The following is a 16,183-nucleotide window of genomic DNA, read 5'->3' on the forward strand; positions in this document are numbered from 1 at the left end:
CTGCCAGCTAAATCAATATTTTGACATAACCAGTGGTACACAGCATAGTAATATGGGTCGCGTTAGCTGGTGAAGTAATGTGAAAGAAAAACAACTTTGCACAAAATAACGTTAGCAACTGCTCGGCGTTAGCCGGCAAGCTAACGTGACTCTCTCCGTGACTTTCTGATGCAAGTGTTTTCACCCCACATCTTCTGAATTTCATTTGGCCTGACAGGCTTAATCACATAAACCTTTATTGTTGTTTTGTATCCTTATGTGGAGTTTGTGTTGGAGTCTGTGCTTTGCAGGGAGCCTGTTGTTTTATGTTGTTAGTGGACTGCAAGTCGTTAGCGCGGTGATATTGTTATAGTTGGAGAGAGGCTGCGGAGCGTGCTCAGGGCTACATCCCAACCCGGTGTCCTCACATAAGAAGCAGAATAGTGGCTGTTCCAAGCAACAGAAGTGTACCTCATTTTTAAGTGAGGTTACAGCCCATTGACAAAAAGGAAGTAAATTTTTATTTATTAATAAGTGATTTCACTGAACAACTGTATATAGTCCCTTTAAGCTTATTTTAAAAATTTCTTTATGAACATAGGCTACGTAGTAATTGTTGTATTAATTGGTTTTGCTGAGGTGCATTCAAAATGTAATTTCCATTAAGTTTGGGTATTCACAATGTGCAGTAGTGAAACACACTGTGTACACACCATTGCAGAGGGATTCTTCTGACATGGTGTCGCATTTGTCTGATAGAGGAAAAGGAACATGTCAGAAGTGGGATTCGAACCCACGCCTCCAGAGGAGACTGCGACCTGAACGCAGCGCCTTAGACCGCTCGGCCATCCTGACAGATATCTGTATATACACAATTTCAAACTTCTCTATATTTTGGGTTGAAAATAGCTTCTGTTGGTGTCTCGGCAGCAACAGGCTGGTTGCCGTTGGCGGGAGCGCGAGCAGCATGTTAAAGCTGTATCGCCTCGTTTCTCTAGGTCTACAGCTGCTTTAATCTAGATCAGACAGTCATAACGTAACACTACACACAATGTCCGTGTTTATAAAGAAGGTAAGCACTGCTTCCGCCACAATTGGGATAACTCCGTTCGAAGGAACGTTAAAGTTCCAAAGACATACCTTCGTGATTACTACGGACATAAAGTTATGTGTATATGAACATTATGACTGATCTAGATAAAGCAGTTGTAACTTTAAGGTTAACGTTGCAGCTTTAACATATGCTGCGCGGGCTATCATGGATAATGTTAATAATCAGTTCCCGGCGGTCGATCGCACGACACTTGTCCCACTTCGACAACTTCAGACCAGACATGATGTCGCATTTGTTTGATGAGAAAAAGTTTCTTGTCAGAAGTGGGATTCAAACCCACGCCTCCAGAGGAGACTGCGACCTGAACGCAGCGCCTTAGACCGCTCGGCCATCCTTACTCTGAGTCCATTTCTCTTGGATTATTTGAATTGCATTGAATAGAAAACAGTGCTCTTCTGTCAGACGCTCGGCAGCAACAGCGGCTCAACTTCCTACGTGGCTCTCTTGCTACCTCTGCTGTGTTTTGTTTAGCGACTCATATGCTGGACCAGAATCAGAATGAGAAGGAGCTTTATTGCCAAGTAGTGTTTTACACATAGGAAGAATTTGCTGATAAGGTGCTACACTTGTAAAAGGTGGTATAACAACACGTGTGAACAGCCTGCATGCCTCCTGCCAGACATCTTCAATCCCTCAGCAACACCTTTTGTCATTCAGTTGACCCCATTGAAGGAAGTACCAGTTCTACAGCCAGCATTTCTGTCTCAGTGAGTAACTCACTTTTCCAAATACAGTTAAAGTATTTGTACCAGCATGTGGAGAGACTTGCTGAGTACTTGGTGGAGTTTCGGGATCAGACTGTCTCAGCAACAAGCATATGAGCACAATTATTGTACTTTGGAGAGCCTGGATGAAAGTGACAAGCAGCAGGTGGTTTATGCAACGCGACATCAGGAGAGACTTTGGTGGACGGATCAGAACACCAAAGACCTCAAAAAAGCCTGGTGTGGAGAGCACCACCCATTCCATGTTAGATGCGAGTAGTGCACCTGCTCAGTGGCCTGACTGCTGTCGGTTGGTGGAAAACATTTTTATAAGACTCTGCAATCTTCATTCAAGCCCAGTAAGGAAATTAAAAAGGGCCAATTCAAGATGGTCCTTAATTCTGAGGGACTATCGTAAGATTATGCAGCGAGTAGTTGGCAACTCCCTGGTGATGCAGGGAACAGAGATGCAGCTGGTGAACCAGAACACCCTCGTCCAATGGCACAACAACAGGCAGAAGAAGCAGGAGCTCTTTGTGCTCCTCTAGGGCCTTGCATTGCCTCCAGCCCTTTCTGAAGGGCCTCTTCAGGAGGCAAGAGAACCTCTGCTGAACCCATGCCAGCAAACAGGGCATCAGTACAAGCTACTTGAGAGTACAGCACCAGGACCCTTGCTGACTCCTCAGAGCCTCACAACAGCAGGACAATCTTTAAGTCTAGTGCCAGTAGTTCCCCAGCTTGTCCTTCTTGTGTCAGTTCAGGGCACCAACCCATAAACCAGTACGCCTACCACACCAGGGGAAGCTGGAGCTACTCATAAGAGGCCAAAAAGACAAATTGTAGAAGCAAATACATGTAAGATGTGCGGCCAGTTCCTCACTGCTGACACTGGACACAGCCAGTACTGTGGCAAAATGTTTTGCCCTCTGTCTGAATCTCTTAGTAAAGATCTGTGGTTGGAGGAAATGAGGAAAAACGTTCCCTAAATAATGTAAGTTAATAATTGTTGTTGAGTTTTATTCGTTCCCCACTATAAATATACTGATATATTAAGTATTGATATATTCGGTTTACTGTGAATTGCATAACAAAATCTAAACTTAAAATTTTACATCTGTATTGTATTTGTTCTACTTTTTGTGGTGTGTTTTAATAAAATCTTTCAAGAGTGTTTAATGTGTACAGCAAAATGTACAAGTGTTTTGAATGACAGCTTGTGTAAAACAGCACAATAATAGTGACGACGCCCTGGGCAACTTGGGAGGCTCGTCAGCTGATTAAGCTCAGCTCCCGCCATCCATCTTAACAGATCAAATCTCCCACCCAGCAACCTTGAATCCAGTGGAGCAGTTTATGGATGAGAAACTACTAGCAAAGAGAAACCGGTGAATTGGCAAGTAAATAGTCACATGATAAAACTAGTGCTTATGAATGCATCAGACTGTTTCTGAATGCTTACGATCCAGAAGAGTGTATAAACTGTACACACCTCAAATTGCAGATGGCTTTTGCAGGAACACAGAAAAGTGAGGAATACTGACAACTGGGAAGCATGGTCAATATGAGGCCAAAGACCCTACCCAAAGTTCGCATCAAAATGAGCACCAAAGCTCATTACAAATGAACATGTTGGCCTGCAGCTAGAAATATTTCACTCTGCACCATCTTTTCATAAATTACCAAATTCACGCAAATCTGGATTTAACACATAAGGGCTAAACCAAGATAGCGCACCAACAGTTTCTTCTAAACAAAGCTCATTATCCAACCAAGCCATCCCAAGATGAACACAAGGAAACAAAGCTCACACCAACCAAACATCACCAATACTAACAAGCCAAGCCAGTCAAGTTGCATATGCCAACACAACAGTTTAACTTCCCCACTGCCAATATTTTAGTTCCTCATCCACCAGACCAAAATCCAACATAAACCCAAGCATATCAGATTAAGGCAATTCAGCACTACATCATCTCAACATCTGACAGAGCACTGAGCTAACAGATTTAACATTGGTATTTCTAAGATTACAAACCCATCCATCCATCCATCATCAACCGCTTATCCTGCGTACAGGGTCGCGGGGAGTGCGGTGATGCAGTGGTTTGCACTGTCGCCTCACAGCAAGAAGGTCGTGCATGTTCTCCCTGTGTCCGCGTGGGTTCTCTCCGGGTGCTCCGGCTTCCTCCCACCATCCAAAAACATGCAGCCTAGGTTAATTGGTGTCTCTAAATTGCCCTTAGGTGTGAATGTGAGTGTGAGTGGTTGTCTGTCTATGTGTGGCCCTGCGATGGACTGGTGACCTGTCCAGGGTGTACCCCGCCTTTCGCCCAATGTCAGCTGGGATAGGCTCCAGCCCCCCTGCGACCCTGTACGCAGGATAAGCGGTTGACGATGGATGGATGGATTTCATCACAACAGATTACAAACCCAAAAGACAAAAATGTCTGCAATGGTAGAGTCATAGCCACAATAGAGCCCAAGCTCCCCAGCTCTAATCTTACTAGTTCCATTCACTATCTAACTGGTTTCACCCTAGTCTTCAGACGGATACTGGTGGTGGGTACTTATGCACTGATTCCACTGGTACCAAAAGGCAACCAGAAACTGGCGACCCTCCGGTAACCAGGGAAATGCTCCCAAGACATTGTCTTCAACCATGTTCTCCGCCACACTAAGTGAAAACAACAAACAAGTTGGTCTCCTGTTGAGATCAACCACGTCAGCCTACAAAGGGATGCATGGCTCTTCAAAAATAATGTGGCTATACTCACAAGACACATGCGTGTTATGCCTCAAGATGGGTTTGCAAACTAAACAAACAGTCCCCAGTTTGTTTAGTTTGCTGCTCCCTTCAACAACCACCAAAAACAAACTCCACCAAAGAAACCGTCTGAACAGCGGGACAAAAAAACCTTTTGTGATACACAAAAACAAATCACCAAATACCAGACAATTCCTCATTTGACCCATTAGGCTGGAGTTAACCTTACCAAATGGGTTTGGATCCACATACTTCTTCAGGGAAACTGACAAAGAGGGAAAGTTAACACAAGTAAACAATGAGGTGTTGAAACCAGCAAACAATGTAAGCAATGCATGGATGTGTGGCATATGTGCTGTGTATGTGTTTCAAGATTTAAAACAGTGCCACAGCATAAATGTAAGCTGTAGGAAGAGAGAGACCTAACTGAATATATGAGCCAGCTTTTATAGCCCAATGGCCCAGGTGAACTCATTCCAGACCGGTCGGAACTGGGATTTTTCCCAATTTCTGACTTCCGACTTCAAAGTGTTCCAGGTGCGTGGTGGTGCGTGACGCCGAAAGGGAACGAAAACCATGGCTGACTGTGACAAAGTGGATACACAGTTGCACACTCAGCAGTGTTTTAGGTGTTACTTCAAAGGATGGCAGTTTAACTGCAACAACTGACATAAATAGTCTATATGTTACTAGTTCTGTGTACCCCTCTAGCTACATCAGTTGGTAACCCTCAATTCAGTCAATGTTGTAGATTACACTTCCTAATGTTTTGGCATTTTTAACAATAACTTGTTTGCAGAGAAGAGAAGATGACTTTATGAGATTATTTACTGTAGCCAGCTAGGCTAACTAATAGGCCTAACCTATTTCTACATCACTGTACATGCAGAACAGGTTTTACTATATGATCGTATATGTATTTTTAATTTAAATACATGCAAAATATTCTCTTCTGGTAAATGTCGGAGGTGATCTCTGTTATACATGAGTTTTCACAGTGAGAGTCAACAATGGAAAGATCCGAAATATATGATGAGCCCTTGGCAGTTGGCATTCCGGTCCTTCAGGAAGGTGAGAGAAAATAATAAATTATTACATATAAAGAACTTATTGTTATAAATATAGTATATGAAATTGTTTTTTCACAAGAAAAATATTTGCATTTATAGAAAGATGTAAAACAATTGCTGAATATCCTGTCTGCTAAAAATCTGAACAATTTGTGTGTTCAGGAAGCTAGTAATGGATTCATCAAATAGATGTGGATACTAAACAGCAAAATATGTCTTTTCTTTCATGTTTTTACCCTTTTTTTGTCTTGTCTTTGTCTTGTCTTGTTGGGGAATAAATCACATTCGCTGCTTCAACATTCTGCGACCCATGGTCTTGGGGAATCCTTTCCAGCTTCAATATTTGACCAGTCATAGTGGAGAAATCTTCAAAATGACATTGATTCTTTTTTTATTGTGCTATCAAAGCTAACAAGAGCTAACAAGTCGTTGCTGTATATGACCCAAATTTAGCTAACTGTTATAATAATAATAATAATAATAATAATCCTTATTTGTAGAGCACTTTTCAAAAACAAGTTACAAAGTGCTTTAACAAGTGTAAAGAATAATACAAAAAAGATAAGAGCATGAAAATTTAATATAAAATTAGTAAAATACAATAAAATAAAAGGGATAAAATAAAGTCAAATAAGATCGGGAAAAGCTCTCCTATAAAAGTATGTTTTAAGAAGGGACTTAAAAGAGTTCACCGACTCAGCCGACCTGATTTCCTCGGGCAGGCTGTTCCAGAGCCTCGGGGCCCTGACAGAAAACGCTCTGTCCCCTTTAGTTTTCAGTCGAGACTCTGGAACAGACAACAGACCTCTACCTGAGGAACTGTTATAGAAGTTATGTCACCTGTTGTGTTATGTTGTCATATCGTTTGACTTCGCTGTCTATTGTTACGTTACCAACACTCTTTATCTGACTGGAATTTAGCTCGTTCTCGTCAGTGGGCATTTGCTAATGTTATCTATTAAGATGGCTTACAGGTAAAGAAGCATTTCAAGAACAAAATGTTTTGACTGTGAAGCGCAATATTTCTACCCAAATCCCTTAAATTCTGATGTATAAATGAATATATTCGCGGTGGTCGTATGAATACTTCTTGCAGTCTTTCAGCTTGTAACCTTCTTTTTGGATTCTGAGCCAATTTAGACTTACTTAAAAGGGACAATATGTAGTTCTTAAATTAAATTAATCACTTTTTTGTGAACGGGTTGTAACATAAATATCACATAAAACCTCACATAAAAATGGACCACACGCCTGCCTTTTCGGTTGCTTGGAACAACCACTATACGCGGCTTCCTATGTGAAGAAATCGATTTTCCGAGAAGGAAACTCAGGTCGACTCCGCTGTCATAAGGACCAGAGATGGGGACTCGAGTTAGAGGCTCGGACTCGAGTGCGACTTAAGCCGCACACACAGTGACTTGAGACTCGACTCGGACTCGAGGTGCGGGACTCGTGAACAATGTTTATTTTTAGGAAGCGTCTGATGAGCTTGCCATTATTCCCCTCCCTCCGTTACCTATAACCTGCATACGTAACACGTAGCATCTGCTGCGTGCGGCCACACGTGAGAGAGGACAACAAACACCGGCAGCTGCTTCGCCATTCATCATAAACTTTGGCAGGCTGGCAGAGTGAGGCTGTAGACAGACAGTTTCACACAACAAGCTGGAACCTCAGGTTAAGTGCAGCGTTACAGTAATATTTTTATCAGCTTGAGGTTGAACTAATCCATGCTAATTACATGATGGCGTTGCATTTACTGCATTTAGCCGACGTGATACATCGGCGTTAGCTCGCCTGCTGCTTTTCAGTAACTAACATTACTATCTGTGTATCTTTCACCAGAGGCTCAGCAGTGTGAGCACAGCTAAATGTAACAAAAACGGTTAGTTAGCTGGACTGAATATTATAATTAGACTGTGTCCGTACTTTATAACAGTTAACGTTAGACCGTAGTAACTAACTTTATTGTAGTGTTAGTGGATGGGTCTTTGTCTGTGTTGTTGTCGCCGTCATTGCAGTAGCCAATTGTATATTATGTGGGTCACGTAAGTTACAGCGACTGAGACGGTATAGAAGTTGTGTACCAGAGTATCGGTAAAACGACAGTAAATCTAAAATTAACGTTACAAAGCAAACAGAGGCAAGTCCGAGCTAATGTAGCATTAGCTGGCTGCCAGCTAAATCAATATTTTGACATAACCAGTGGTACACAGCATAGTAATATGGGTCGCGTTAGCTGGTGAAGTAATGTGAAAGAAAAACAACTTTGCACAAAATAACGTTAGCAACTGCTCGGCGTTAGCCGGCAAGCTAACGTGACTCTCTCCGTGACTTTCTGATGCAAGTGTTTTCACCCCACATCTTCTGAATTTCATTTGGCCTGACAGGCTTAATCACATAAACCTTTATTGTTGTTTTGTATCCTTATGTGAGTTTGTGTTGGAGTCTGTGCTTTGCAGGGAGCCTGTTGTTTTATGTTGTTAGTGGACTGCAAGTCGTTAGCGCGGTGATATTGTTATAGTTGGAGAGAGGCTGCGGAGCGTGCTCAGGGCTACATCCCAACCCGGTGTCCTCACATAAGAAGCAGAATAGTGGCTGTTCCAAGCAACAGAAGTGTACCTCATTTTTAAGTGAGGTTACAGCCCATTGACAAAAAGGAAGTAAATTTTTATTTATTAATAAGTGATTTCACTGAACAACTGTATATAGTCCCTTTAAGCTTATTTTAAAATTTCTTTATGAACATAGGCTACGTAGTAATTGTTGTATTAATTGGTTTTGCTGAGGTGCATTCAAAATGTAATTTCCATTAAGTTTGGGTATTCACAATGTGCAGTAGTGAAACACACTGTGTACACACCATTGAAGAGGGATTCTTCTGACATGGTGTCGCATTTGTCTGATAGAGGAAAAGGAACATGTCAGAAGTGGGATTCGAACCCACGCCTCCAGAGGAGACTGCGACCTGAACGCAGCGCCTTAGACCGCTCGGCCATCCTGACGAGATATCTGTTATGTACACAATTTCAAACTTCTCTATATTTTGTTGGTTGAAAATTGCTTCTGTTGGTGTCTCGGCAGCAACAGGCTGGTTGCCGTTGGCGGGAGCGCGAGCAGCATGTTAAAGCTGTATCGCCTCGTTTCTCTAGGTCTACAGCTGCTTTAATCTAGATCAGACAGTCATAACGTAACACTACACACAATGTCCGTGTTTATAAAGAAGGTAAGCACTGCTTCCGCCACAATTGGGATAACTCCGTTCGAAGGAACGTTAAAGTTCCAAAGACATACCTTCGTGATTACTACGGACATAAAGTTATGTGTATATGAACATTATGACTGATCTAGATAAAGCAGTTGTAACTTTAAGGTTAACGTTGCAGCTTTAACATATGCTGCGCGGGCTATCATGGATAATGTTAATAATGAGTTCCCGGCGGTCGATCGCACGACACTTGTCCCGCTTCGACAACTTCAGACCAGACATGATGTCGCATTTGTTCGATGAGGAAAAGTTTCTTGTCAGAAGTGGGATTCGAACCCACGCCTCCAGAGGAGACTGCGACCTGAACGCAGCGCCTTAGACCGCTCGGCCATCCTGACAGTAAGTGCAAGACAGACACTACCCCTGTATTATTTGAATAACAGACAATACCAAGTTCTGTCAGAGGCTCTGCAGCAACAGCGGAACAACATTCCTACATGGCTCTCTTGCTACCTCTGCTGGCGTTTTTTTTAACGACTCATTTGCTGGACAAAACCTAAAAATGAATTTTCCATGATTAGGGAATGACAACAGAAATCGTATAAATATCTAACTTTAACGTTATAGTTGATATATCTGTTGTGCTTAGTCAGATAGCAGCAAAGTTTTAATGGACAGACCAGGTTCCCCCTCCGGACTCTGGACTGAGGACACTGACAAAGTGTAAAATTGTGATTCGTAGCCACTTACAAATCCATCCATCCATCGTCAACCGCTTATCCTGACTGAAGTCAAGCCAGCCTCCACTTCGAAAACGACAGTCAAGCCAGCCCTCGCGCTGTTTTGCGATGCGTGTTTTTTCTAGGCATTACGGTAACATCGTGTCGCAGCACATTTCAAAATAAAAGGGCGCTTCTGCTGAACATAATGCAATTGATGTGGCAGAAACGATTGAATAAATAAATAAATGCTTAAGACAACACAAGTATCTAAAGAAAATATTACATTCTGACAGAAAGCTTACTAAATTCAGCCAAAATTCGAATTTGGTATATTATTTGGACTTTAATAATTAATTAATGTTATGTTTATTTTATTTTATATTCATTGATATTCTAGTTCTTTGTAAAGGAAAAAGTTGCACTCCGCTCTAAATCTTTTAGTTCACTCGTTACACTATGGTTACACATAGTGATTTGCACTGGTCACATCATGTAATGACTCAGATCATTACGGTGCCGACATGCAGCAATCACTTAACGTGGAAAAACACTGCTGGATGGTGGCGAGCGCAAAAAAGAAACAATGTTGCCTTCAGGCTCCCACCACAAGCTTCTACATCCGAGGGCAGTGAATGTAAATCGACACCCACCTGTACAAACATGTGCCAGCTAAAGGTAACAAGCGAACATAATATAAAGATACAGTAATTCACATAAGAGTATCTACACTAGTGTTAATTGCTGGAGTATGCTAACTATCTCCACAGTATTAAAAACAGCAGGGAGTAGGCTATCCTAATATTCCACTTAGGCTATTCGTGGTCACAGACCAGCCCGGTCTGATTCATCATAAAATTGTAATAATGCTAAACACACATTTTGATGGAATTCTGATTTAAATAAAATAATTTTGTATGACCTCTGAAATATCCAACAGAAAAAACTCCTCAGATGTCACGTGTACTCGACCCTTGAATTAGATATTTCCTACCGCATACGGTACGTAAAAGCAGCACAACAGGCTACAATGGGCTGTTTGCTTTGGTTTGCTCACGAGCGCTGGGTGAAGCGGTCGGGTGCAGAGCTGCGGGAGGGAGCGGACAAACGTCAACAGACAGCAGTTTGTTTGTACCGTGTGCACAAACCCGAAAACACCGAGAAACATACAGAAGAATGACTGTTTAAATCTCATGGAAAAATAAAAAGGTCCTTCAGCTGATCCTACACGTTTACAATGTTTATCTTCAATTGTTCATCGAGAAAATATACATTTTATATATATATATATATATATATATATATATATGTGTGTGTATGTATGTGTATATATATATATAAACCAATTATTGGTTTTTTTAAAACATTTTCCGAGCTTTAATTAAGTGAGTAAATGATGATTACCTGATAACACTATAGCCTACTATTGGCTACCTTTTTATTTTGAGGGGCCACATGTCGGAAGTCCACTTTGTAGCCTACCTAGGAACGCATCTTCACTATAAGTGCTCCTCCACATACTTTCGTTTTGTAAATCCGTGCGCAAACTGAGCACATGACTTTTGGTCTTTGCACACCGAAATTTCTACTCAGAGATTTCCTGCTGGCCACACGTAGCGTATAGAAAGGACATCATAATATCCTACTGGGGGAAACAGGTGAAAAATACAGAAAACGAGACAATCTGTAGATGAACCTTAGTAACCTGTTCTCTTTATACCACCATACATAGTCTAAGATATTTTTAAGACAACAAGCCAACTCATCCTTGCCTGGGAATCTCACTTCTCCCGCTCCTCGGTGGTTAACCAAGAAGTCGTGTGCACACACTTCTTTGTAATTACCTGCTACGTGCCAGCGTGCAGTGGCAGGCGCATTTTGCACCCAGTCCTGTTGTTTCCAGGACGCTATAAAAGAGCCGCCTCTTCACTGACAGTCACAACAGTGAGTCGTTTGACACTGAACATACTCCACCAGCACACGAAGAAGCACATCAATTGAACAATGGATCCCTGCGACTGCTCCAAGAGTAAGTGTTAACTGTTATGTCTTGTCTCAACATTTCTCATGGTTAGAGACCAGACTATTTGTCATTTTTGGACAATGTGAAGCTATCTGGCTTAATTTGTTGTCTTCCAGGTGGAACCTGCAAGTGCGGAGCATCCTGCGCTTGCACAAACTGCTCCTGCACCACCTGCAAGAAGAGTAAGTCTGACATCTTTACACCGATAACATGACGTATTGTGTTGGTATTTAATCTTGACCCAGTCAGAGGGACTACTGGATGCAATATATCTGAATTGCTTAAGCTACATTTCCCCCTTCACCCTCGATAGCATTTTATATTTCATTAGCACTGTAACAGTAGAATACTCATGAGGTAGAGTAAAAATTCAGTCATTTATGTTGACGCTGTAGTGTGCAGCATATCTGCCTCCAACCAGCTGCCCAAGAGGCTGTTAATTGGCTTAATTAGCTGCAGCGTAAAGGTGTAGGCTAAATTCTAGTTCACGGCACCAAGTTGACCAATCTGTGCCCAATGGATGATTTGACTTGGTGTCTTACTGTCCATGTTCGGGTACTTGGGCTGGCATCAGCTGTGAGATCAGCACTCTTTTCTTTTCTCACTAACGAACTGTTTCTCTTGTTGCAGGCTGCTGCTCATGCTGCCCATCAGGCTGCAGCAAGTGCGCCTCCGGCTGCGTGTGCAAAGGGAAGAAGTGCGACACCAGCTGCTGTCAGTGAAGAGCCTGCAACATCAGCGCTCTACTGCCCTTGTGATGGCGCCTGTGTGAACAACTAATGACTAACTGCAAATGTCTACATAAAATGTATTTTGTACTCGTCTCAGCGTTGCAATAAATTGATTTCCTTAACGTGGATGTGTTGTCTTGGTTTTGGCTTAAAGTGGTCTTACGTGTAGGGTTTCAAGCCTCGGCATAAAATGAGCTGTGCAGTGTAAAGTCATCTAACACAATGGTTCTCAAAGTGGGGTCCGGGGTCCCCAGCAAAAAGTGGAATAATTTATTTTCGTTATAATTCCATCCATAAGGAACAATGACAGAATATGTATGACTACTTGGGTCAAAGGTTTCATACACTTTCTGTAATATAATATCCAAAATTCTATCACAATGGGGGTGCGCGGTCTAATTTGTGTGAGTTTAGGGGTTCTTGATGTGAAAGTTTGAGAACCACTGATGAGAGGAAACTACTGAATGTAGCTTTACTCACAAAGCCTAGGTGGTTGAACTGCAGTTTCCAGGCTACAGTCTGTTGCTTGGTTAGGACAGATCTGGTCATATGGAGTGAAAACTCACAGAGCAACGCCATTATATAATACAGCATGTACAACTGTTTTCTCTGTTATACCAGGTTATACAACACAGATGGAGCATCACAGTCGTGTGTGTATGTTTACTACAACACACAGAGACCTTTAACCTAAACTGACTGGATCTCTGGGCCTGTGTTTGTCAACCTTGTAATGAGCGTACTCTTGTGCCTTTGGATAGCTCTCCAAATAAATAGAAAACAGCAATTGTTAGAATATACTTGCTCCAAATTAACTAAATATGTCCTCTACATGCCTGCCAAACAAAAGTGACCTAATTCTCTGTGGATGTTTCATAATAAAACCTTACCGGTGACAAAAACATGTCACAATTAATAAGTGATCTTGCTCTTTTCACAAGTCACAGGCCAAATTGATAACATCAGTAATAACTTCATTCTATTTTAGGGAACTGGAATTGTGCATGATGACTCACCAGTCACTAGACATTTAAATGGGACTGAGCCATCTCTAACGTTACTAGTACTATAGTTCCACCTGGGCCTTTTCTGTCTTGACAATTTAAAATCTCAAAAGAGAAAAAAATAGTACTGTCAGGACCGTTTGGCCTTTAAAACAGCGCATTGATGGGTTTGAACTGTGTTTTTGGAGAACTGACTTTCAGTTTTTATGAGAAATGACTTTTACCTACTTATTTTAGTGTTTTGCTGCAATATGCACTGAAATCACTGTAAGCTGTAGTTGCATTTGTGTGTAACCATTAACCATTTTCAACAAAGTTCTGTTCCTCACGAGAGAAAGAAAAGCCTACATCTGCAGCCCTAAATACTTAGAATTTTAGATCAGCTGTGGCGGAGTTCTGGTCCAGTCTACAAAACACATTGTTCTCCTAATTTGTCCTGTACGTTTGTGACCCACATTACGGTTCTGACCTGCCAGTTAGGCGCCGACCTACATTCACCCATATTCTTGATCACGAATCACTGACAGAAAACCTCAAACGTCTGTCTCATACTGTACACATTATAAATATTACAAATAGTAAATATTAATCCTCTTATTACAGTTAACTGTAAATTGACGTCGTATGCAATTTTATAAAGATTTCTGAATTTTATTTCACTTCAGATCCTAATTGAAAATATGTCTCTTTTATAAAAAAAATGATGTTAGCAAACCTTTAGTAAATTCAGAATCATTATAACATAGCTTCAGCTGCTGCTGTCTACGTAAAAACTTTAACGATGGCTCTGTTCTGGTCAGGTCTCCCAGTGAGCTGTGACAGTGTGACAAAGAACCAGCATGAACCAGGACGCTGAAACTGAGAGAAGCTGCAGGTCTTCACATTTGAGGATGGAAACTGAGAAAGTTTGGCATTTATTTCTTGATAAATTACTTCAATGATTGACTGAATCTATTAACTATTGCCAATTATTTTTTAGACAGTCACTTCAGCTTGAGTAAGTTCACATACAAATTCCCTTTAGAATAGTCTCACTGATTAATCTGTCATCATTGACATTTTAAGAAGGGTGCACCAACACATATTTTCAAAACCTCATTTTCAGCACCTGAAGACTTTTGCAGGACTTGCAGGACACCACGGTGAATATCACACCAAGACAAAACGCTTTGAACAGGGTACCCGCGGGGTCTTAAAAGTATTAAAAAAGTCTTACATTTAATATTCTAAAAATAAGTACATTTCATTTACAAAGCATCAAATTTAATTTACAAAGGTCTTTTTTCTTGTCCTTTTGTAGGATTAAATAAATGCCAAAACGTCATAAATAAACACTTTTTGTGTGTGTGACTTTACAATTTACTCTGTTTGGTGTGAGGTGGATGTTATACGGCAGTACAGGTAATGTTACTGTTCACGTCAGTGTTTAGCTTTACTCTCTGGACTGGAGTGTTCGCGGTGCACAAGCTCCGGCATCCAAACTCTGCTCTCGGGGAGAGGAACAGAGAGCAGCGCTGCAACCTTTGGACAAATAAACACCTGTAGTCGGACTGGATTATGCTCAACAACGCCGTTTACTCGGGGGAGTAGCTCGGAGTTAACTAATATTCAAAAATATTACATGTTGCAAAAGTTTTAGTTTTACTTCGACATGCAGCCTGTTTTTTACCATCAATCTGAATTCAGGGGGCATTCAGTGAAAATATAAGACATTTTATAGGGCTTTAATTTTGTAACTCTACATCAGAAAGCTCTGATACTGACTGAGGGATGCTATTTCTGGGAAGTGAAATGAGTTGGTGGAAACTGCAGGTTTTCTTTTTAGAAAGACATGGATAAGCGAGTTTGGTGTGGAGAACCTGACTGACTTGCACAGAGTCCTGATCTCAACCCATAGAACACCTTTGGGATGAATTAGAGCGAGACTGTGAGCCAGGCCTGCTCGTCCAACATCTGTGCCTGACCTCACAAATGGGATTATAGAAGAATGGTCAAAAGAGATTTATGGATTAATATTTTCTGAATATTAAAATTCATAATTTGGTATTAATTCTCACAAATTTATTAAAACAATGTAGTCATGCTACACTATATTAAACCCTACGGATTAAGAATAGGATTTCATTAACTATCTTGTGTACATGTAAAGGCAAGCGTCCTAAAACTTTTGCAACATAGTGTATTACGGATCTTCACCAAGGGTTTTCTTTTTACATCCATCTGAAATCAGCAAATTCAGTGAAAATATTAGACATTTTCAAGGGCTGTAATTTCAAACTAAACATCAGATTGCTCTGATATTGACAGAGGGACACCCTGAGGTGGTCTGCTATCACTGTGAAGTGAAATGAGTTAGTGGAAACAGAAGGTTTTCTTTTTATACGAGTTCAAATCTTGGCTGAATTTATTAATCTTTCTGTCAGAATGTAATATTTTCTTTAGATACTTGTGTTGTCTTAAGCATTTATTTATTTATTCAATCGTTTCTGCCACATCAATTGCATTATGTTCAGCAGAAGCTCACTTTTATTTTGAAATGTGCTGCGACACGATGTTACCGTAATGCCTTTAAAAAACACGCATCGCAAAACAGCGCGAGGGCTGGCTTGACTGTCGTTTTCGAAGTGGAGGCTGGCTTGACTTCAGTTTATCCTGCATAACGTTAGGCAACAGGGTCGCGGAGCCAGGCAGCGATTCAAAACGCAATTTACACTAAGATGGAGAACAAAGTTTTGGTTTTGTAATTACGATGTTGCACGCGTGAAAGAAAATGTGTGTAAAAACCGACACAGACCGGATCCTTCAGAGATGATGTCGCAGTTGTTTGATGGAAAATGTTCTTGTTAGAAGAGGGAACCCATGGAGAC

The 16,183-nt window shown here is 41.2% G+C and overlaps 4 non-coding genes across 4 annotated transcripts; all 4 read right to left on the reverse strand.

The window, feature by feature from the left end:
- Nucleotides 1-751: 751 nt before the first annotated feature.
- Nucleotides 752-834, reverse strand: trnal-cag. The gene has a single exon. It is a non-coding gene; the product is annotated as a tRNA-Leu (tRNA).
- A 514-nt stretch (nucleotides 835-1,348) lies between these two features.
- On the reverse strand, nucleotides 1,349-1,431 carry trnal-cag. Its single transcript has one exon. It is a non-coding gene; the product is annotated as a tRNA-Leu (tRNA).
- A 7,122-nt stretch (nucleotides 1,432-8,553) lies between these two features.
- Nucleotides 8,554-8,636, reverse strand: trnal-cag. Its single transcript has one exon. It is a non-coding gene; the product is annotated as a tRNA-Leu (tRNA).
- A 518-nt stretch (nucleotides 8,637-9,154) lies between these two features.
- On the reverse strand, nucleotides 9,155-9,237 carry trnal-cag. Its single transcript has one exon. It is a non-coding gene; the product is annotated as a tRNA-Leu (tRNA).
- Between the last annotated feature and the right edge of the window lie 6,946 nt (nucleotides 9,238-16,183).

The sequence above is a fragment of the Micropterus salmoides genome, unplaced genomic scaffold, assembly GCF_014851395.1.
Source record: "Micropterus salmoides isolate LMB-PRFRI ecotype aquatic unplaced genomic scaffold, ASM1485139v1 Ms_hic_scaffold_8, whole genome shotgun sequence".
Classification (NCBI taxonomy): domain Eukaryota; kingdom Metazoa; phylum Chordata; class Actinopteri; order Centrarchiformes; family Centrarchidae; genus Micropterus; species Micropterus salmoides.